The sequence below is a fragment of the Euprymna scolopes genome, chromosome 4, assembly GCF_053919585.1.
Source record: "Euprymna scolopes isolate OS-2025 chromosome 4, ASM5391958v1, whole genome shotgun sequence".
Taxonomy (NCBI): Eukaryota; Metazoa; Mollusca; class Cephalopoda; order Sepiida; family Sepiolidae; genus Euprymna; species Euprymna scolopes.
This window is the reverse complement of record NC_136485.1, coordinates 98,354,925-98,378,436: the sequence shown is the minus strand read 5'-3', so window position 1 is coordinate 98,378,436 and position 23,512 is coordinate 98,354,925. Positions and strand designations below refer to the sequence as shown.

Below are 23,512 nucleotides of genomic sequence, written 5' to 3'. Positions count from 1 at the left end.
TTCACCTTCACCGAGGTGCACGACTTATATGATCTTCACCGAGGTGCGCGACTTGACACACAAAAAAAAAACAGCCTCTTAATCACCTGCTAACGCACGCGTCACTGTAACGTTCAATGACAACAACAACAACCTTCTCACTCGACCTGCCTTTTATACCACTATTTCAATCCCTTCTCTTGCGCATGCGCCTGTAGATTCCTGACAACCTTGAGACTTCCGCTTATAAAAACCCAAGTTTTGTTGTCGCGCATACCTATACAAGGCACAAACACATGGGCATTTGTTTTGTTGGTAAGTACTACAGTCCCCAACATTATACATAGTTGCTAGTAAACACATAGTGCATTTCGCATCCATCGTTGATGACAAGTTTCAACAAATTGAAAGAGGTTTCCAGATAAAATACTATATAGTCAACATGCAGACCATGTAATTTTCAATCAACTTACATAGTGGCTGCATAATATCACAGTAACAGATGTGATTAATAGTCTCATCCTCATCACATCAAACACAAGTAAGTGTTTGAGCCAAGTGAGCTTTATAAAGATTTTGCCAACCGAGAGGGCATTCCTTATCTTCAACCAAGTGATTGATGCTTTTTCATTATTGAAACATTTCAATCCAGACGCCCAAGATCAAAATAAAAGTAGCTTCGCTCTTCATTGAACTAAGTCTCTCAATCTTATCAGTTTAAATTTAAATTTCAAATGCACACTTTTCTAGCTGGAAAGACTTTTTTGGTGTTTTTTTTTCCAGAATTGACCATTTCCTTCACAAGGTATACATAGTTGGTTGAGATAATATAGGTGAAACATATGTTAACAAAGACCAATGCTTGGTATTCCCAGACCTCCTTTAGATGGTAAAATAAAAAATATCAACCACCTCAGTAAAAATAACCTACTCAGTTAGATGCAATAACAGATCTTATGATAAAGTATTGGCGCCTTACCAAGCCATAAGAACTTGAAAAGGGTCTGCGTTAACATATGTGAGATGAAGTACTGAAAGATGATATAAATGTGCAAAGAGCATATATATATTTAATACCTCTGCTCATCCCTGTAATGAAAATGAGAATGAAACACCTCAAAAATACTTTCAGTTGTGGTCACAAGTCAATCCAGCAATTGGCAATGCATTAGCATGTTGACACTTCTCAGTATGTAATTCAACATTCATGTTTGTTGCTTCCCAAAGATTTACACAAATCTAAATTATGATCCCCTAGTTCTGGTTAGCCAAGGTTGTCAGTAAAGCTTTAGTTATAATAACAATATTACTATCCCTTGTCTTCACAATTTGATCTAGTCAAATCAAATCTAGTGCCTCATTCTCTACCCTAGTTTTTAGATTGATCAAACAACTGAAATCAGCAGAAAAAGCACTAATAACTTTCTTGGCCCCCACCACTTATTCCCAACACCAGCCTCTGTCAATTCCCGTTTTATGGTTAGTAATATCTATTCCTGAAAGTCCTTCACTTCGAATAGTGATGTGTTGAGCTTCTAGTAACTTAACTAACCATTTTAGGTTTAGGACTATGTTTGTCTGAACATGGACACGCCTATGATCTGAGTAAACTATATTGTAGAAAATTATTGTGGACACTCTAAATGCCCTAAATTGACATGCCTAATTTTAAGAACTGGTCAATATAACTCCAATGTTGTACTGTAATCATGTCTATCTGTCCAAGTCCATACTATGTTTCAAAGTTTTTCATTTCAGAATTTGTTGATGGGATCAAACATCAACAAAATAACGGAATGATTTAATGTCTGGGTTTCTATTAGCATCCTTTGATAACTCTGCAATCTAAATCAAAATCCAAAATCATGTTCCATTCTCTTGCTAAAATTTCTTGATCTGTGGATAAAATAAAACAATCAGTTGAGCTCTGGGTTGCAAAGAGTGTGATAAGTTGCAATGTTACACCATTTCTGGTAATGCCCAGAATACATAGTCTGTCAGCTTGATCGGAGAAAAAAAAGGAAACACAATGCATTCAAAGAGCATTTTACTTTTAAGCTTGGGGAAAAAATCAAAATAATAGGGAAGTCTCAAGTCAACACATCTTCATACTCCCTTAATTCAAGTATGCAGCATATATCTACACTGAGAAATTGAAAGTCATGAGACGTGTGAAGTTTAATCAAACTGGCCCATAGGTTCCAACCATTCAAACTTGCTAGATTCAATGCCTTGAGTTCCTGAAAAGAACATTGATGAGTCAGGACGTCGGCAGTCTGTCTCATAGAACTTTGCCCTATTTCAATAAAAAATCATCAAATCTATACATACATATTTCAATGAAGGGACTCATTTGTCTTTTTAAGTATGCTGTGGGAGTAGAGGTCAAAGGGGGTTTGGGATATGGCATCTCATTAAGCAAGGTATTGTTTGAGGAAAAAGTGAAGTAAGGGGGTAGTGGAAACTTTTGAGATTGGAAAGAGGAAGGCGTAATTCTCAGAGTGTGGTTCAAGGGAGAAGACAAAGGAAGGTCTTAGAAACTTGATGACTTTTTTTCTTGGGCAGTTGGGAGGTGATTTCAGTGGGGTCATTTTACCTTTCTATTCTGAAATATGGGACATAATAAAATGGGAGTGGTGTAACATTATACATGTTTATACACGCGTTAACATGTAGACATGCAGACCCAACATGTTATAGCAAGGAACAGGACGAGTAATAACGCATTTTTTTTTTTCTAAAAATGACATTCATTTCTGGGTACTTTCCTGAAAAAACATGATCGTGCTCCTTCTCTCTGAACTCTGTCCCCTCTAACGTCACTTCAAATGTGCTCTCAAATGTGCTCCTCTGTCTGCGCACATGTTCTTTTTATAGTCTTTTTCTTTTTTCCTGCAGTAACGTCATTTCGCACACAGCCACCATACTCTATTACACATCTTCATATGCTGGAAAAATTCTTTACAAGAATGTAAGACCTGCTCTGAAGCAAATAAAAAACAAGAAAAAAATCAAAAGTCCATACAAAAACATGAATACATGAAACATGTCTCAATGCATAGTCCGTTCAACCCTTTCACTTTACCATTTTTTGCTTTTTCTCATTAGAAATTCCTTCCTTTATTTCTTTTCTGTTTTTTATTTGTAAAATATTTCTCTAAATATTTAAAGACAATGCTTTAATACGTTGGGAAAAACTCAGTTTACTTTTTCAATAGTGAGAATGTAGTTTTTTTAATTAAAAAAATACTTTTTTAAAATTGCACGAATCTGTGCCAAAATATTTCAGCTTTGTTGTGAAGTTTTGAACATTAACAATATGTCAGGCAAATCAAACCAATCCATATGTCATTAGATACTCCAGTATGTTTGCATTGCATCTTCACCAAACAGAAACAGGATATTTTTATTTTAGCAATAAAGTCAGTTTATTGCTATTGACAGTCTTCATTAACCATTTTAGGTTTAGGACTATGTTTGTCTGAACATGGACATTAACCATTTATACCCAGATTCGTTTGTTACTTTTTTATTTTCTGTTGTGCAAGATTTTATTTTTTAAAACAACCTTAAAATTTCCTCAACTCATCTTATCAGTCATATTAATATTTCTCTCCTTGTGCTTGATAGATTCCCACACCGACTGCCCAAATGGTTTGTTCAAAATTTTTGACTAAACTGGCAATGAGTCTGAACAGCACAGACTGGGCAGACAATATACCTTTGATACTATTAATGACACGGAACTCTGTAAAAGAAGACTTACAAAGCACACCGGCGGAGGTAGTTTTTGGTCCCACTTTGACTCTACCAGGTCAATATTTTGATCAACACATGGAGATCTCACCTACAACCACGTTCGTAACAGAGTTGAAAGACAAAATGACTCGTCCAAATTTCACACCCAATAGGCGGACAGACAGATAATCCTATATCCCAAAAGATCTTTGCACCACCAAACATGTATTTGTTAGGAATGACTCAGTGAAAAAGCCATTTTGTCCAAATTATTTGGGTCCATACCCAGTTCTGGACAGGCAGGATAAATATTTCACTGTTTCAAAAAACGGAAAAAGAGACACTATCGCGTTAGACTGTCTTAAACCGGCATATGTAGAAGAAGATTTTCAGATCATTCCTCGACTGAAGCAACCTCTTACAGAACCTACTTTTGTACAGAACGCCGATGTGACTGCCAAAACGAAAACCGGCAGAAAAGTACACTGGCCGAAACGTTTTAAGGAATACGTTACATATTGAAAAAAAAAAAAAATAGAGAAAAACAGTTTTATATTTTTTTCAATCAGTATTGGTGCTGTCACACACACACACACACACACACACACACACACACACACACACACACACACATGCGCGCAAATAAACGAACATTCATTGATTTTAATTTCCCGCGCATTTGCACAAAAATAAGTTCATCTAGCAACAACATAGTTTCAAATACGCCCACGCACTTTTCTCACAACGACAAAAGCAAAATGGACATATTTCTGGCGGATGTAGGTGAAAACAATACCATGTGACAATATTAACCAATGAGAAATTTTAGAAGATTGTTTTTTAACGCTTTCCCAAACCAAATATCAGCAGCAGAAATCTTGTGCTGGAATCCGATTCAAAAAGTATTTAAATGCGACAAACATTCTTTCTCTTGCTCTTTTCATTCCAACTTAACACGAGAACATGTCTCTTGTTTTCATCTCATCGTCGTTTTCAAATCTGTCAAAACCATAATTGCACACGCCACGCGGGCATAAAAAAAAAACAACAACAACAAAAAAACAAAAAACAAAACACACTTATGCACACATGCACTAGGTGTATCAGAATTTTTGTAGGAATTTTTGACACCCCTAACACGAAACTGCGAATAAAATATAAAAATCTCGTAATTTCTCTATTAAAAGTGGGTTATTTATTTTCTTTATGGATTATACTTCCAAAATAAACTATTAAAGTTGTTTTAAAAGTAATAGAAATATATATTTTTTTTAAACAGTAATGAATTTTCCGAACTCAATATTTTTCAATTTTTAAACTTTAAAAATCTATCAAAACTTTTCTATTGATTCTATTTTTACGATATTTTCAGGGTCAATGTGAAATATTATGTTCTTTCCAATAAACCGAATATAATATTTTAGACAAACGTTTTTTTTTTAATTCACGCCCCCCCCCCGTTTTCAAGTTTCTATTAAAAAGTAAATAATTAATTTACTCACCGAAAAGTAAATAATTAATTTACTCACAAATTGAAGAGAAAAGGTCAATAAATAATATATTCAAATTTAAAAAAAAAAAAAAACGTAGTGTTTTTTAGAATTTTACCTGTAAAGTTTGAAGTTTAAAACCTTTTTTTTTTTAAACCACGTTATTTGTTTTTTGTTTGTTTTTTTTTTAATGGAACCTTGGTCCTTGCTCCTTTAATCGAAAAAAAAATTAGGGCTTGAATTACACTTTTCGAGGAGTTATAAGCTTGGAAAGACAGGGGGTCGAATAATTCACGCCTCCCATTTTGAAATGTCTATTAAAAAGTAAATAATTAATTTATGTACCTTATGTACCAAAGTCTTATATATCACAAATTGAAGAGAAAAGGTCAATAAATAATATATTCAAATTTAAAACAAAAAAAAAAGAACGGTTTTTTAGAAATTTACCTGTAAAGTCCGAAGTTTAAAACCTTTTTTTAAAAAAAGCCACGTTTTTTTTTTTTTTTTTTTTTTTTTTTTTTTTTTTTAATGAAACCTTGGTCCTTGCTCCTTTAATTGAAAAAAAAAATTAGGGCTTGAATTACATTTTTCGAGGAGTCGTAAGCTTGGAAAGATGGGGTGGAATTATTCACTATTTTCACGAAAATTCTGCACATGCACCCATTCCATACATTTTCTAACAACGCACTACTTTTCTCATGGGACTTTGGTCAAGATCAAAGTGTAGTATCTGTTCTTCAGATGCTGCATTGCTGCACTTCTATTTCTTGTTCTCTTTCGGTGGAGGAGAAATCCTTCACGACTGAGACAATTTTTATTTTTGTACCTTTTCTCCACGTTAAAAAACGACCCTGGTGTCTAACTCTGTCCCGTGGGGAGGCATAGTAAATAGGTACTTTTCTCATGGGACTTTCGAATATGGCGAACTTAACCAGTTAAAACAAAAACCTTGAAATAAGGACATTATTTTCACAAAGGACTTTCATCTAACATGACCTTATAATCTTAGTAATTCCACAAAGGATTTCCACCTAATTTCAATATTCTAACATCAATGATTTCACAAGAACTCTTACCGATCAGACTTTTCTTGTTCATCTTGTTATTTTGTTGAAAAATGTGGCGTATTTTAAACGAGAAGGAGATGTCATTGTGTTTTATTCCTTTTTCTTTTTTATTATTTTGTTTGGGGCAGAGGAATTTAATTTCTCTTAAATTTTTTCCCCCTACATGCAATAAAAAATTAATTGATAAAATGTTTACGTATTTTTATATATTTTTATTATAAGGTGTGAAAAAATAAACATAAAATATATTTGAAAATTGTACCCATTTTGTGCTTCTATACTTCAATTGACAGACACGGGTGCCGGTGGATTTGAAATATAGGATCTGGCTTTATGCACTATTACCGATAAAACTTGTTAAATACACTTTTGATGTTGGGCTGTAAAAGGGTGTTAAATTTGATCAAATTAGACTGTTCATTCTTTAATCAAATTTTTCGATTATCAATTTTCGATACATAAGTATCTGATAACAGAGGCATTCTGATACAAAACCTATCTAAGAACATCACCAGACACATAAAGTACATTTGTGTGAAATTGTTTTTAAATCGGCACAACCATTTTGGAGTCCATAGGGAACTTTCTCTCTCTCTCCCCCCCTCACGCACACGTACACACACACACATATATATATATATATATATATATATATATATATATATATATATATATATATATATAAGTAGAGGGTTTTTGAGTTTTTCTCTCTCACTAAGAAGAGCTTTCAAGAGCCATTTGCCAGACAAACCCTTTGAATATGAATTGTGTCGTTACAAATGTTACATTGAATGCAATTCAAATCAATAGTTATTTTAATTTTTCCATTGGGTACGGAATATTGATTTGAATTAATAATACCACTCATTATGATTAGTTAATACACATACAGAAATAGATAAGAACGCTACTGAACGTTTGTAGTGAGATAGATAGATAGATAGAAAGTTACGAATAAGAATGCTAAGCTAACTTAGAAAGATTTGATTTGTCAGTGAGGACGACTATTCGGCTACGTAGATTGAACTCAAGAAACAGTTTGATTAATCATAAATTTAGATAAACAGTGATAGAATCATTAGATAGTTTATGAGTATAGATTAAATGATTAATGACAGAAACGGTGAAATAAACAGTTACATACGTGCGTGCACATAGCGGTAGAAACGTGTTCACACGCCCACTTCTATTTAGGAGACCCACCCACGCGTTCCATCTCGCCATCAGAGAGAGAGAGAGAGAGAGAGAGAGAGAGAGAGAGAGAGAGTGAGTGAGTGAGTGAGTGAGTTCTCTTTCTCTTCCTTACATTTTAACGTCATCATCGTCGGCAGCGGCGGCTATAACCATTCCTAGCGTGACTCCTTTTCCCCTCAACATCTGGAAGTGGAGCAGTCAGTCGCCACAGTATCAGTCTATGCAAAAATTACCTGTAATTATTATCATTCACAATGCTGGATAGTTTTTCACTTGGTAAGTTTCAAATGTTTCTCATTATACTTTTTATTTTTTTTTTAACCACAATAGTTCTCTCTTTCTCTCTCTCTCTCTCTCTCTCTCTCTCTCTCTCTCTCTCTCGCTCTCAAACACGTTATTCTTCCTTAAATCCTTAGTTTTAATGTTCCAGTTACTCTTTTTTCTTTGCAACCTTAGTGCATTTGCATTACATCGTGCATACTGCATCACCTATTGCGTTTGTTCTGGCCCAACTTCAGCAGCTGAGCAGCACGGCACTACGGCAGTACGGCACTACGGCAGTACCTCTCTATTAGAGGCTGAGGCTCTCTAACAACTTCTTGGGTGGGTAACCATTTTCCAAATAATATTTGGGAATTTAATGGTTTTGCAAAAGATGTTTTGTTTACTACCGAATAACTTTATCGTTATGATTATGTATATATTTATATATACTTATTATTTATACATATGTGTGTGTGTGTGTGTGTGCGCGCGTGCAGTATAAACAGAAGCGTGCGAGGAGGACATCCAATCATCTTCAAACTCTCTCTCTTTCTCATACTATTTCTTAGTACTAGGACTAATACTTTAATCTTTGAAGCATGCGATCAAAGATTTGGCATCAGCAGGATTATGCTCGCGGTGCGGTCCCGGTGCGGTGCACGCCAGATGACACACAGTTAACTTAGGACAGGGATGACCAAAATGAAGCAATTGTTTCTCTTTGAATTTAGATGCGTATCGCAAACTTATACCTCTTGTAGTTACATAAAGTAAAAAACACACGCGCTCGTTAATAATTACTGAATCACAAAAGAAAATTAGTGAGTTTTTGGTAGGGGGAGGGGGTTAAAAAATAGTAAATGCCTTAGAATTGCTTTTAGTCAAATTATCTTGTAATTATAATTTTAATTTACATTCATCTTGTACCTTTTTTTTTCTTGAAATTTTTTTCTTATTTTCTTTTTATCTTTATTTTTACATATACAGGCATGCTTTTTTATTTATTTGCATTTGGATTCAGTATTCAGTGCGCCACTTGTAATCGTGCAATTCTCTAATCCTGACTTAGGGAATCCTAAAAAAGTGCCACTGGGTAATGTTTTCAATCAAATCAGTTTATTGCATAAAATCATTATAGACAGTTTTTAACGCGTTTTTTTTTTTTTTTTTTTTTTTTTTAAATTCAGTTATATTTGTAATTTTCGTTGGTCAATGTTTGTTTTAAAATCCTGCCCAGCGAAATTTTCAAACATTTCTCTAAAGTTTACCAGACACATACACACCAGGAAGAACGTCGTAGCTAATAACAAAACAATATTTAAAAAAAAAAGAAAAAAAAAAGAAAGAAAACGGAATAAATTTTAATGTTTATCTTTCATTGATTTTTCAGGAAAATATAAAAATAAAAAAATACTTTCGCTTCATAGAAAAGTTTCTAAAATGAACTAAGCATTAACTTTTGGATTTGATAATAAAAAAATAATTATAAAAAAGAATACTTCCACAACAAAATACATTTTTTTTAAGCCACCGAAAATAAATCAATGGCAGTATAATTCCTTCCAATTTCTAATTATAATTAAAAAAAAAAAAAAAAAAAAAAAAAAAAAACGGTACCCGGCCCGTGCTGAAATAATAACGTTATTATTTAAAAAGCCGTTGGTAACATGCGGAGGGGAAAGGGTTTTGTACCTATTCTGTACTTTAACCTTACAATTGAATAATAAAAAAAAACGGTAAAACTATACAAACACCGTGACAGCGAATTAACCCTACCCCTAACCCTAACCCTAACCCTAACCCTAACCCTAACGCTGTCACGGTGTTTGTATAATAATACCAAAAAAACATCATAAAACTTTGATTAAACTTGGAAATACGATTTAAAAAGTAGCGCGGATCACTACTGCATTAGCACAAAAAAAAACAAAACAAAAACAAAAACAAAACAAAACAAAAAGCAAACAAAAAAAAAACAGCTGAATGTTATGGCGTTTCAATCGTTATGAATTTTTAATCAAAAACATCAGATTTTAATGAAATTATTATTATTATTATTATTATTATTATTATTATTATTATTATCATCATTATTATTAGTAGTAGTATTTATATTTTTCACTAGGAACCTACGCGCGCCACAGTTTTACCCCCCCCCGTATCTAAAACGATGTAACTGTAATTAAATTTAATATTATCATCCTAAATTTTTTGCCATTTAAAAGAAAAAGCTTTAAATAAAATGCTAATATTTTTTTTTTTTAAATTTTACAGCATACAAAAATAATGAAAATGCGAGACAAAAATCGTGTTTACATTATCGATGCTTGAAAACAACGTTTTTTTAAGCCGTTCAGTGTATAGGAGGGAAATGTTGTGCATTTCTCTCCTAATAATTACTTAAATAAACAAAAGGCCAAACGGCATTGCTTTTAACAAAACAATAATAAAGGCTTTATTTAAAAAAAGTGAGATTGTATCTCAAACTGGAGAGAAAGAAAGAAAGTGTAAATGTCTGTTTGAAGGTGTCGTCTGCCATCAGATTGCAGTCGTCAACAAGTAGCAGTGGGAGGGATGAGTGAGAGAGGTCTGTATAGGTCGCTTGCTGGCGTCTCTCTGGCGATCGCAGCTGAGATCCCAAAGGGCTAAAAATAGTCCTTAAGAGGACAGCTCAAATCAATGCGCCCTGCCAACCGATTGGTTAGTGTGGCCGAATCACTTTGGCACCGGGGATTGATCCGCTTATAGTAAATAGTTTGTTAACTGCTACAAGTGTATCAGAATTTTTTTTTTTTGGGGGGGGGGGGGGGTTTGACACCTCTAACACGAAACTACGAATAAAATATAAAAAACTCGTAATTTCTCTGTTAAAAGTGGGTTGTTTAGTTTCTTTATGGAATATACTTCCAAAATAAACTCTTAAAGTTGTTTAAAAAATAATAGAAATATTATTTTTTATTAAAAAAACCCCCCAGTGTTTATAAAGTGCCGGCGCGCCTTCATGCAGCCATTTTTTTTACGTAATGAAATCAATTGAATTTTACGAGTTAATTTTTTTTCAGTTTTTAAACTTAAAAATTCTATCAAAATTTTTGTATTGGTTAATTTTTTACGATATTTTCAGGGTCAATGTGAAATTTTATGCTCTTTCCAATAAACCGAATATAATATTTTAGACAAACGTTTTTTTTTTTAATTCACACCCCCCGATTTTAAAATGTTTATTAAATTTTAATAATTAATTTATGTACCGAAGTTTTATATATCACAAATTGAAGATAAAAGATCAATAAATAATATATTGTAAATTAAAACAAACAAAAAGGGAAGTGTTTTGTGGAAATTTACCTGTAAAGTCCAAAGTGTAAAACCTTTTTTTTTAAAAAACCACGTTGATTTTTGTTTTTTTAATTGGAAGCCTATGTTCTGCTTATATTGTCCAGTAAGTAATGAATGATGACGACAATTTTTTCTATTTCATTCAATGTTTTCTTTTTTTAGATATTTTTAAAATAAATTTCACTCAATAAAGAAGAATGAAAATATAATAAATCAAAAATTTATGTATTTCTTTGAGAAAAGAAAAAAAAATATTCCATGAGTGCCTTTTTTTTTTTACAGGCAAATTCTTATAAGTAAAATTTGACTATTTTTAAACTATGGGAACACATATTCTTCGTGAGCAAGGCTAGATGAGTAATGCAAAGTCTGGTTTTTACTTCCCTCATGTCCATCCGTAATTCAAAACAATAAAAAAAAACTACTTCCGGTTTTGACTAAAAATGTAAAATACTTTTGTCATGGCGCGTTTTTCAAGTAGGTGTTTAAAAAATTCTTTTATTTAAAAAATAAATGGATTTTAAAATATAAATATGGATAAATTATTAACCATGAAGAATGGAACTACATATTGATTAGTAATTTTTATAGGTAAGTGATTTTTTGGAATTTATATCTATTTTTTATAATCGATGTAAGTTAAATTTTGTTTATTTTCTTCAAATCTTTTTAAAGAAAACCGATATAAAAAGACAAATATTGCATAATTTGCTATTAAACCTGTGATTTAAAAAAAAATTTGGTCTTTGCTTCTTTAATTGAAAAAGAAACTAGGCTTTGAATTACATTTTTCAAGTAGTTATAAGCTTGGAAAGATAGGAGGTCAAATTATTCAGTATTTTTTCACGCATTCATAAGGTCGGTTTCTGACACACCTAGCTGTTCACACACCATGTTTTAAAAATCTAGTAAAAATCAAATAATAGTCATATTTTCCTGAAATTTTCGATATTTATTCATTATTAAATAAACTTACATATTAAAAGTAGGTTTTGTTAAATATATTGGAGGAAATATATTTTTTTAGGTGTTCTACGCCTCCCCCTATATTTCATGGTCCGAAAACTAAACAAAGTAAATGTGGGTTGATAAAAGTTTCAACATTTTTTAAAGTCGAAAAGATCAAATAATTAAAAAAATAGTAATTTATATATATATATATATATATATATATATATATATATATATAACCCTGTTATCTATTTCACTTACCTCAAAGTTATAAATTTGACATAAATTCAATATTATGTTAAAAAAAACAAAAACACTTTTTCTTTATAATTTTTTTCTCTGTAATATAATTATTCGAATTACAACAACAAAAAAAAAAACAATTCTAAAAACTAATTATTTTTAAAAAGCATTAAATGATATTAAATTCAAATATTACGCGATATGAAGTTTAAATGGATTTTTTTAATAACAGGTTTCCAATAATAAAAAAATATATTCATATAAAAGAATATAAGACTATTGAGATAATTGTAAATCCAAAATCGACCTTAAAAAAATCCGTTTTGATTTTATTATTTAAATTAATAGAGGGTGGTTCTTATGTTTGGTGCTTTCTTTCAAAAATGTACGGAGGCTTATAAGGAACATTATCTTTAAATACATGTGTCAACAGAAGACGATAAAATTAATTTTATTTTATTAACTCTAGTCTGTGTAGTTTGTTAATAAAAATGTATTTGTTTTACAAAAGGTAAGTTTTATATTATGTGGGGAAAATGGCTTACCGTACAAACGTCCTTGTGTCTGTCTGTCCTGTGAGTCGCGAGCGTTGAAAAAGAAAGAGTCCATCATGGCAGCTGTGACGTTTTATAGTGAATGAAGTCTCGCGAGATCATGTGCCTTATAAAAGCAGGTCCCTTGTCGGTGGGAGGGGAGGGAGAAATCATTTGACGTTTGAGAAGCGGCAAAATCAGTTGGGAGAATTTGTGTGAGCAGTGATTTTTGCCTGCAAACTATTTCAGCCCATTTTTTTGCAATGGACAAGTTTGATCTGAGATTGATACCAGACTTCGACGGCTGCTCCGCTGAACCCTTGGTAGTTGAGTGGTGGGAAAAAGCTAAGCTTATCTGTCGGCTTTGCAAAGTAAAGGATTCCACGCTTGTCATCCCATTGAGGCTGACCAAGGGGGCATACTTTGTTTATCAACAGCTCGGGGATGAACCAACTCTGGAGGAGGTTAAGGCACTATACGCGGCCTTTGCTACAAACCCTTTTATTGCCTGGAGACAGTTCACTGAATGGCGGCTTGGGTTGGATAATATGGTGGACGTCTACCTGGCAGATTTAAAGAGATTAGCTGCGCCATTTGGTGGAGTGACTGAACGCATATTAAGTTGTGCCTTTCTCACAGGACTCCCGGACAACACCAGCCGACTGCTACGAGCATCGTCAAGGCTCAGCGAGATTGGACTTTAGGAATTGTTGACTAGAGCCTGCAATATTTTAAAAAAAGATGTGAAGCTGGTGCTAGCAGCTGCAGAAGCATCTACTCCATTAGAAGATGGCGTAAGATGTTATAAATGTGGCGGGCCAAACCACTTTTCTAGAGACTGCTGAAGCCGAAGCAGTGTAAAGGACACGTCTGCTCAGAAAACGCCAAGACGCATGCGTTGCTACCAATGTAGCAAGTTAGGTCACGTAGCAAGGAGTTGTCCAGGAAACGGACAAGGGGAGTAAATTATAGCGCCAGTATTCTCTTCTCCCCATATCATTGACAAATAGGGCACTACCCACAGTGAGAGTGCGCGTGAACACTTTGCGCTCGTAGACACAGGGTGCATGCAGACTCTCGTATGCAAGGCATGCTGTGACGCATGGGACAAGAAGAGGATTCCAGTACTGACAGTCGGTGGGGGCACGCTAGCCTCTTGTGGAGTTAGTGTCGTTGATGGGCCTACAATAACCGTATGAGCCCAGGTTGTGAGCGGGGACCTTCTTGGTTATGACCTGCTGTTAGGAATGGACGTTATCAAGGAATTGGGTGGTGTCCGTATTGATGGTGAGGGTAGTGCACATTTCTCTAATGCCTATTTAGCTCTGGGTGTATCCATGAAACTGGAACAACCTGACTTTCATGTGGAATTCGACCAGCATACGAGGTACTGGACAGTTTCCTGGAAATGGTCGGACGAGCAGCCATCCAGGAAGTTGTACAATAGCATTCCAGAATATAAAATTCCCCTTGGAGCTTGTGGAGAATACGATGAGGAACTACAAACTTGGATAAAAAATGGATGGCTAGTTCCCTATCCAGAGAAGGAATTGGGTTCCCCAAAGTGTCTGATCCCGTTAATGGCGGTTATCCAGCATAATAAACAGAAGGTGACGCCGGTACTCGACTATCGGGAACTAAACGAGCACGTAAATCCTTTTACAGCCTGCGCAGATGTATGTACAGAGAAGTTGAGGGAATGGCGGCAAGCAGGATCTAATGTATCTGTGCTGGATCTTCATAAAGCATACCTTCAAGTGCATGTACATCACACTATGGTCCTATCAAATGGTGCTGATCAAGGGAGAAAGGTATTGCTTAATCCACATGCAATTTGGATTTAATGTGGCGCCATCAATTATACAAAGGATTGTTGACGCTATATTGACTAAGGATGAGTGCATTCAGCGGGCAACGTCTGCATATATTGACGATGTGTATGTGGATGAAGAAATTGTGCCTGCAACGCATGTAAAAGAACATCTTTACAACTTTGGCCTTCTCAGCAAGGAACCAGAAAGGCTATTGGCTTGCAGGTCTGGGAAGGAGATAATGTCCTGTGTTGGAAACGAGGCAATGAAATCCCAGGTATGCCCTGTGTTTTCACGCGATGGAACGTATTTTCATTGTGCGGAAAGTTGGTTGGACACCTTTCTGTGGGTGGCTGACTTCGTATTGCAGTGGCATTCATCAAACAGAGAGCCTCTGACGTCACCACCGGATGGGATGACAAAATTTATGATGCCCCTCGCAATACAATGGTCAGAGAGGTCCTCACCAGAGTGCACAAAGAAGATCCAGCATGGGGCAGATGGTGTGTTGACAGCCAGGACTGTAGTGTGTGGGTTGACGCAAGCTCTCTTGCCATTAGCGTGTCGTTAGTTCATGATGGAGCCGTAGTGAAAGACGCTTGCTGGTTACGCCCAGAAAAGGACTCCCAACACATAAACCTGGCAGAACTCGATGCAGTGATCAAGGGAATGAACTTGGCAATCCTTTGGAAGACAACCACTCTGCGACTATTCATAGATTCTGCTTGCGTCCATAAGTGGATATCAGACACTCTTACCGGACAGGCTAGAGTACGAACCTATGCCATAAAAAGAACTGTTGAACCTACACAACCTCTCTGTGCCGCATCTATGATCCCTGATCAATCTAATCGGATTAAGGAAATCCACCAACAAAGCGGCATCCTGGAGTCAAGCAAACCCTATATTTTGCTAAATTGGTTGAACCAGGAGTGCAAAGGGCAGACGTCATGGAAGTGGTCAAAAACTGTGTGGAATACCAGTCCATTGACCCGGCACCCGTTCGCTGGAAAAAGGGGAAGTTGGAAGTTAGGAGCCACTGGAGCCGGCTAGTGATAGACATTACTCACTGCAATGGCGAGGATTTCCTGACTCTCATTGATTGCGGTCCATCAAGGTTTGCCATATGGCGTATGCTGCGTCGACAAGATACAGTCATTATAGTCTGTCAACTAAACAATATTTTCCTTGAATGTGGACCTCCAACAGAGATATTGCTTGACAATGGTGCTGCATTTACCAGTGAGCAGTTTAGAAAGTTTACTGACAGCTGGGGTGTACATCTTAGGTTTCGATGCGCCCATGTACCTAGTGGAAATGGGATCATTGAACAGAATCATTGAACCGTCAAAACAATCGCAGCTAGAGCAGGCTGCACAATGTTTGAGGCAGTTTATTTGTACAATGTAACCCCAAAAGATGATGTTTTGCCCTCTACGGCGCTGGCATTGCATAAGTGAAGGGCATAGAGATGAACCCGCTGCCTGAACTGGAAGTAGCCGGAGAGAGAGTGAGGAAAGGGGATGTTGTATGGATCAAGAATCCGTGAGGCAAGTGCACGACAAGGTATGGAGTCAGGTGAGTCACTGAAATAATCAGCCTACAAGCAGTGCGGGTCGACGGCATGCCCCGTCATGGTAAAGACATACGGTTAATAACGCAACCATCACTAGATGACACGAGTGAATCAGAGTCAGAATCTAGCGAGGCATCGCTCTGGATTGCAGCACCACCATCAGACAGTGACTTGGAGATTAGTAGCCTCTCAGAAGACATAGAGATGCACGACCCTCAGACCGCAGATGAAAGCACGAATAAAGGCGTGTGTCGTTCCCCCTTGAAATCTGTGATCATGAGATCAGGGGGGAGTGTGGGGAAAATGGCTTACCATACAAACGTCCTCATGTCTGTCTGTCCTGTGAGTCACGTGTGTCGAGAAAGAAAGAAAGAGTCCATGATGGCGGCCGTGACGTTTTATAGTGAACGAAGTCTCGCGAGATTACGTGCGCGTGCCTTATAAAAGCAGGTCACTTGTCGGTGGGAGAGGCGGGAAAAATCATTTGACGTTTGAGAAGCGGCAAAATCAGTTGGGAGAATTTGTGTGAGCAGTGATTTTTGTCTGTTGATCAACCACATATTATTTTTTATTCATAGCAAAAAAAAAAAACGTTACTCCATTAACAATTATAACACAAACACGCAAAATGATGATGTCAATATTAATATGTGTAATACTGACGTTTTACACATCGCTGTGGAGGTACCTAGTGTTCTACCTCCCCATATTTCATGTTAGTAACATGATGTTACGAAAACTAAAAAAAAAATAAATGTAGGTTGATAAAAATTTTGGTGCTTCTACACTTTATCGCCGAAATTGGAGACACCAACGCACCTTCTGTCCAAATGTAAGCGAGAAACCATTATTTTAAACTATGGCCGAAGCATGAAATAAATAACAAAAAAATTAAAATGGAGAATGATTGCTTCCGGAAAGGGAAAGAATAAATTAGCCTAAAATTAACATTTATTACTTCCAGAAACGTGGTAAAACTGACATTACTGGAGAAAATGAATCTTGACAATATTACTCAAGAAGACATTTTTTTTTTACAGATAATAACATCAGGATGATAGACTTTCTGCAGGTGTATGTGCCTCTCGCAGGTTATCAAATTTGTTCCTGTGAGAGGAAAATGCGAATGATATCTGCAAGGAAATTCCGTGACGGTTTTAAATGGCGGTGTCCCCATTAACGTTTCAATAAATATTTTTATAATTATATTTCGATTCCCAGTTAAAAAACAAAACAATAAAAAACAACCCACTTCTCTGTTAAAAAAAGAGGTAAATGTTACCTTACGCAACAACAGAACACCAACCACTCTAATTTGTTTTTTTTAGGGGTATTCGAGGTCACTGACAACGAATCTGATAATCAAACTCGCCACAAATTTATCGTTTGCATGGTATGAACCCCTAGACCTTGGGACTATTTTGTGCCATTTCACCGCCTTCGGTAGTGTTTTTCTTACATGATATGTTCGCGTGCGAACGGGCGTAGTGGGGTGTCCTATCACATGGCGTAGGAATCTTGGCATGCCGGAATCTTTTTTCAATGAAAGTTAAAAAAAAAAAAAAGTAATTAAACTGTACAAGTATCATTTTTTATTTTTTAAAAAACAGTGTTTACAAAGTGCCTGCATGCGTTCATGCAGCTATTTTGTTTACATAATGAAATCAATTGAATTTTATGAGTTAAATTTTTTTCAATTTTTTCACTTTAAAAATCTATAAAAATTTTTCTATTGGTTCAATTTTTACGATATTTTCAGGTTTAATGTGAAATTTTATGTTCTGTCCAATAAACCAAATATAATATTCTAGACAAGTTTTTTTTTTTAATTCACCCCCCCCATTTTGAAATGTCTATTAAAATAAAAATAATTAATTTTCTCACCTCAAATTTATATATCACAAATCGAAGATAAAAGATCAAAAAATGAGCTGATTTAAAAAAAAGGAACAGTTATTTGCAAATTTACCTGTAAAGTCCAAAGTTTAAAACCTTTTTTTTTTAACCATGTTGAATTTTTTTGTTTTAAGTGAAACCTTATAATCTTGTTATATTGCACAGAAAGTTTTGTTTAATTATGACAATTATTTCTATTTCATTCAATGTTTTTTTTTTTGATATTAAAAAAAAATTCACTCTATAAAAAAGAAATAAAATATATTAAATCAAAAACTCATGGATTTCTTAGAGAGAAGAAAAAAAAATTTCGTCTACTGGTTTTTGTTTAATCGGCGAAAACTGATGACTGAAATGTGAGCCGATTTTTATGTACAGTAACCCATCAGGACCAACTTCAAAAATGCCATAATAATTACAAACGGGAGATAAGTCACATGTCATAAAGCAAAGAGCAGCCAACCAAAATTAATTCCTATTTCTTTTAAGCAAAGCGAACTAGCCACCACGCATTGAATTTCTTTGTGTCTTTTTGCTTCATTCCTCACATTTTTGAAAAATTTATAAGAAATTATTTGAGTAAAATCTTAGTTACATTGAAAATTAGAAAATGTCAATCCTAAAATTTTCTTTTAATATTTTTGGTATATACATAAACATTCATTTATTTTCTAAAAAACTGAATAAAATATACTTATAGTAAAAAAAAAACGTGTTTGCCGCTATTATTACATTGAATGTTTATTCCTTCATATAGTTACTATCGAGATTACTTTTGAAATGTATTTGAAATGTTTGTGCTGTTTTTACGTTTTGGAAATAATTATGTCCCTTTCAGACATCCGTATTTGATAACTTGAAAATTCGAAGCAACACCACTTTAAGCTACTGGCGGAAACGAGTTGTGAAAATGCGATTTTCTGGGACCCTTGCTTTAAAAAATCCTTTTATTTAAAAAATACATGGAATATAAAATATAAATATGTACAATTCTTATAAATGAAGAATGGAAGCATCCATTGCTTAGTTTTTTTTATAAGTAAGTGATTTTTTGGCATTTATATATATTTTTTAGATTTGGTTTTAGTTAAAATTCGTTGATTTTGTGAAATCTTTGTGAAAGAAAACCGATGAAAAAAATAATACTGTATTTTTTTCGTTTAAACCTTTCATTATTTTAAAATTTGGTCTTTCCTCATTTTATTGAAAAAAAAAATTAGGGTTTGAAATTATATTTTCATATTGATTATAAGCTTCGAAACAGAGAGAGGCTATATCGTCGTCGGCGGCGGCCAATTTCTCGTATCTGAGAATTTCAGTTTCCTCTTCCCTCAATGTTTGGATCGCAGATGGCTTCTCAGACCAATCTGAGTGTGGAATTTGCGTGGGAAGAGAAGGCAAGTAATGCTTGGCAGGGGGCGTTTTTGTTCAGCACGATTTATTCTTGCCTACCTCTTGATCTCCACGAGTCTTCTTCTTTCTGCCTCGTATCCTTTGGTACCATGTATGATGGATTAGCGCCACAGGTACCGATCCTGAGATGTTTCCCAGATGTAAATATTAAATCCAGTGTTTTTTTAGGGTCGATTTGAGTTGGTCCTTATATCGTAGTAGAGGGCGGCCAATAGGTCTTTTTCCTGTGGCTAGCTGGAGTACAGGGTTTGTCGAGGGAGTCTGTTTTCATCCATTCTGAGGATATGCCCCAACCAACAGAGTCTGTGCCTCATGGTGGTGGCCTCAATACTGCAGCTGTTTGCTCTCTCAAGAACGCTTGTGTTGGTTACATAGTCATACCATTTGATGTTCAGTATAGCTCAAAGTTTTTGTTGGTGGAATTTTTCGAGTTTAATGAGATCACTTTGGTATATAGTCCAGGTCTCACCCCCATACAGAAGCGTAGGTATAACAATCGCGTGGTATACCATGAGTTTAGTTTTTATTGAAAGATGTTTATTATTGAAGACACGCTTCATCAGTTTACCGAAAGCTCCATAGGCGAGCCCAATTCGGCTTTCTATTTCATTCTCATTTGAGCACTTTTCTGATATTATGCTACCGAGATATGGAAAGTGATCTACTTGCTCAAGAGGAGTGCCATTTATATGAATGCTTACATCCTGTAAGATTGTATTGGGTACTGGTTGTACTAACACTTTTGTCTTACCAATATTAACAGAGAGCCCGAAGCGATGGTAGGCTGCCGTGAAGTTGTTTACGGATCTCTTGGAATGGCTAAGGACTATGTTATCATCTGCGTATTGAAACTCTGCGATGTGTTGGAATTTCACAAGGCTTTGAGAATTTAGTCTAGCAGGCTTGAAAAGTCCCTCATCATAACGGTACCTAATGTACACCCCCGGGTTATTTGGGGAAGTTCGTGCAGCATTGCAGCAAGTTATAAGGAAAAAAGGATAGGTGCAAGGACACAACCTTGTTTTAGTCCACAGGTAACTGGAAACTTTTTTGTTTCCTTGCCTTGGTGTGATACATATCCTGACATGCCTTCATGCAGTGCCTGGATGCGTTCTACAAAGTGGATTGGGCAACCAAATTGCTTGAGAACTTTCCACACGGCATCTCTTGGAACGCTATTGAATGCTTTTTGTAAGTCATAAAATACAAGATAGAGGGGTTTCTGCTGTTCCCTGCTTTTCTCCTGCAGCTGTCTCGCACAGAAAATCATATCTATTGTTCCTCGAGAATCACGGAAGCTGCACTGAGATTCTGGGAGGACGGATTCCATGACTTGCAGCAAGCGATTCAGTAGTATGCGGCCAAAGATTTTCGGTCACTCTTTTTGAAGATGGTTACTATTAATGCGTCTTTCAGACCTTTGGTACTTGACATTCTTCCCACATCTGAAAAATGAGAGTAAATAGTCTTGTTTTCAGATGTTGTCCACCATGGTGGATAAATTCGAAGGCGATATTATCAGGCCCTGGGGCTTTATTTACTTTCATTTGCTCCATCGCAATTAGAAATTCTGTAAATGATGGTGGTGCATTCATCCATAATTGCGCTGGGTACTATGGGATCATTTTGAGAAAGTCCTCATCAGCAGAAGATTCTTTATTGAGTAGAGTGGCAAAATGCTCCTTCCAACAATCCAGAATTGATTGTGAATCGTTGAGGATGGTGGCATTGTCTGCTGCAAGTAGTGTTCCGATGGAGGATCTGATGGGGCCAAAAATTTGTTTTACATCGGCATGGAAATTTCTAAGGTCGCGGGCTTCTGCAAAACCCTCCAATACTAAAGCTTTCAGCTGCCATCATTTGTTTTCTAGTTCCCGTAATTTTGATTGACACTGTTTTTTGCGGTTTCTGTAGATGTTGGTTTTATGTTGGCTTCGAGGGTCTTGTTGATGAGCATGGTGAGCGTTTATCTTTTCTTGAATGAGTTGATTAATTTCAGCACAATTTTCATCAAACCAGTCTTGATTTTTCTTTTTCTTTAAACCAACTGGGACTTTGGCTGATTCATTAATGATCTTACTGATTGACAACCATTCTTCTTCCAGGTTGCAAGAATTGGTTGGGTTTATACGAAGTTGTTGTTCGATGGTGTGTTGGTATTTTTTTTTACCTCTGAAGTTTTGAGAGGTTATATTTTTTCCAAGATTGCTGTTTTAATTCAAATTTGGGCTTCTTCCTGGTGGTATATTTAGCACGTGTGATGACCAGACGGTGGTGAGTCCAACAGTTATCTACACTTAGTGCTGATTTAGTGATATGGATATCCTTTTTATCTTTCTGGCGGATGATGACAGTCTAGAAGGTGCCAATGCTGAGATCGAGGATGTTTTCATGTGGTCTTAAATCAATTTGGGAGCTGGAATTGAGTGTTGGTAATGAATAGCTCAAATTCTAAGCAAAGTCTTAACAGCAGGCGGCCGTTTGAGTTACATTTACCAAGTCCATGCTTCCCAATGACAGATTTCCAGAGTTTATGGTCTTTCCCAACTTTCACGTTAAAGTCGCCCAGCAGCATTAATTTGTCACGTGGTGGGGCTCTGACTATAAGCTTGCCAAGCTGCTGGTAGAATTCTCATTTCACTTCATTGTCGGCATCTAGGGTTGGTGCATATGGCGAAATGACAGTAATGAAGTTATCAGAAGGCAGTGAGACTCTAAGAGCCATAAGTCTCTCATTTACAGCTGTTGGTGTGAGCTGATGATCATGCACGATATGTGACTTTATAGCAAAGCCAACTCCATGTATTCTTTTTTCATCTTCATTCCTTCTCTTCCAAAAGAAGGTGTATCCTGAGCCCTTTTCTTCCAGCTTACCTTCCTCTGAGAGTCGGGTCTCGCTAAGTGCAGCAATGTCCATATTAAGAGCCGCGAGTTCCTTTGAGACCAAAGCAGTTTGTCGTGCTGGTCTGTCCGTGTCATTGAGGTCTAACAGGGTTCTTACGTTCCATGCACCAAAGGTTAGATTTATGGATTTGTTTTTGAATTTTTCTGGTTTCGACAGCAAAATAGGTCGTCCCACTGGTTGCAGCTTTCCAGTCAGGCACAGTTGTGACTTCCGATTTTTAGTCCACATTTTCTAAGGCCTTCCTTATTCAGGGTGGGCAGAGGTTGTCCTCAATAGGCCTGCCCAGTCGTAGATGCAGGACCGAGCCTCCGGATAGTCACAGTTTCAAGAGAGGGCGACCATCACGCGTCCACTGCCAGCGTGCAGGTCCAGACTACTAGCTGCGAGTTTCACCAAAACACCCTTGTCCCATCGCTGCTGGTCTTGTCATAGAAGAGAGAGAAAAAAAGAGAGAAAATCAAACCAGAGGAAAGAAGGAAAAGCCATTAGCATATGAATTTGTTTAGGGTGGGCATCAACTTGCCAGGAAGAAATCCACACACTGTGGTTCCCAAATCTTCCTTCGTGGCACTTGTAGGGGTGATGTGTGATATCAGGGAAAGGGGGTTGCAACGGACAGCCGGAAAAGAAAACAGTTTATATGTTTGTTAACCGCCTCATAGCCAGCCCCTCTGGCTATTGGGATATTTTAAAGTCAGAGTTTTCCTTCTCTTAGCCTTATCCCAGCCAAGCGACCCGCAAGGCAGCGGAGCAGGGGTTGGTTTTCAATGGCGGCTTCTGACATTTCTGCAGTTTAATTAACCGTTTTTCCATAAGTTACGCACCGACATTTACCATTTAACAAAAATTCTTTTTACATTGCGGCGGGAGGGGAGCGGTGGTGGTGCTGGGGCGCATGCGTGTTCTGTTGTAGCGTAAGGTAACAGTTACCAAAAAAGAAAAAAACAATCATTTAAATTAATTTGTTGTTGACGCTTCAAACTTGCTTTAATTCATTAACATGTTTAAAATTATTTATTTGTTTGAAAAAAAAAACTATTTTATAAAAATCCAATGTTGCTTTCATTACAAAATTGTTTTATTAAAATTATATTTTCTTACGCAAACTTT

At 36.0% G+C, this 23,512-nt stretch overlaps 1 protein-coding gene across 1 annotated transcript in view; it reads left to right on the top strand.

The window, feature by feature from the left end:
- The first annotated feature begins 7,517 nt into the window (after positions 1-7,517).
- LOC145269054 (voltage-gated potassium channel subunit beta-2-like) overlaps positions 7,518-23,512 on the top strand; it is a 1,304,007-nt gene continuing 1,288,012 nt past the window's right edge. Inside the window, exon 1 of the mRNA XM_080124659.1 lies at positions 7,518-7,747. The gene's annotated coding sequence lies outside the window, so the exon portion shown is untranslated. The remainder of the gene's footprint in view (positions 7,748-23,512) is intronic.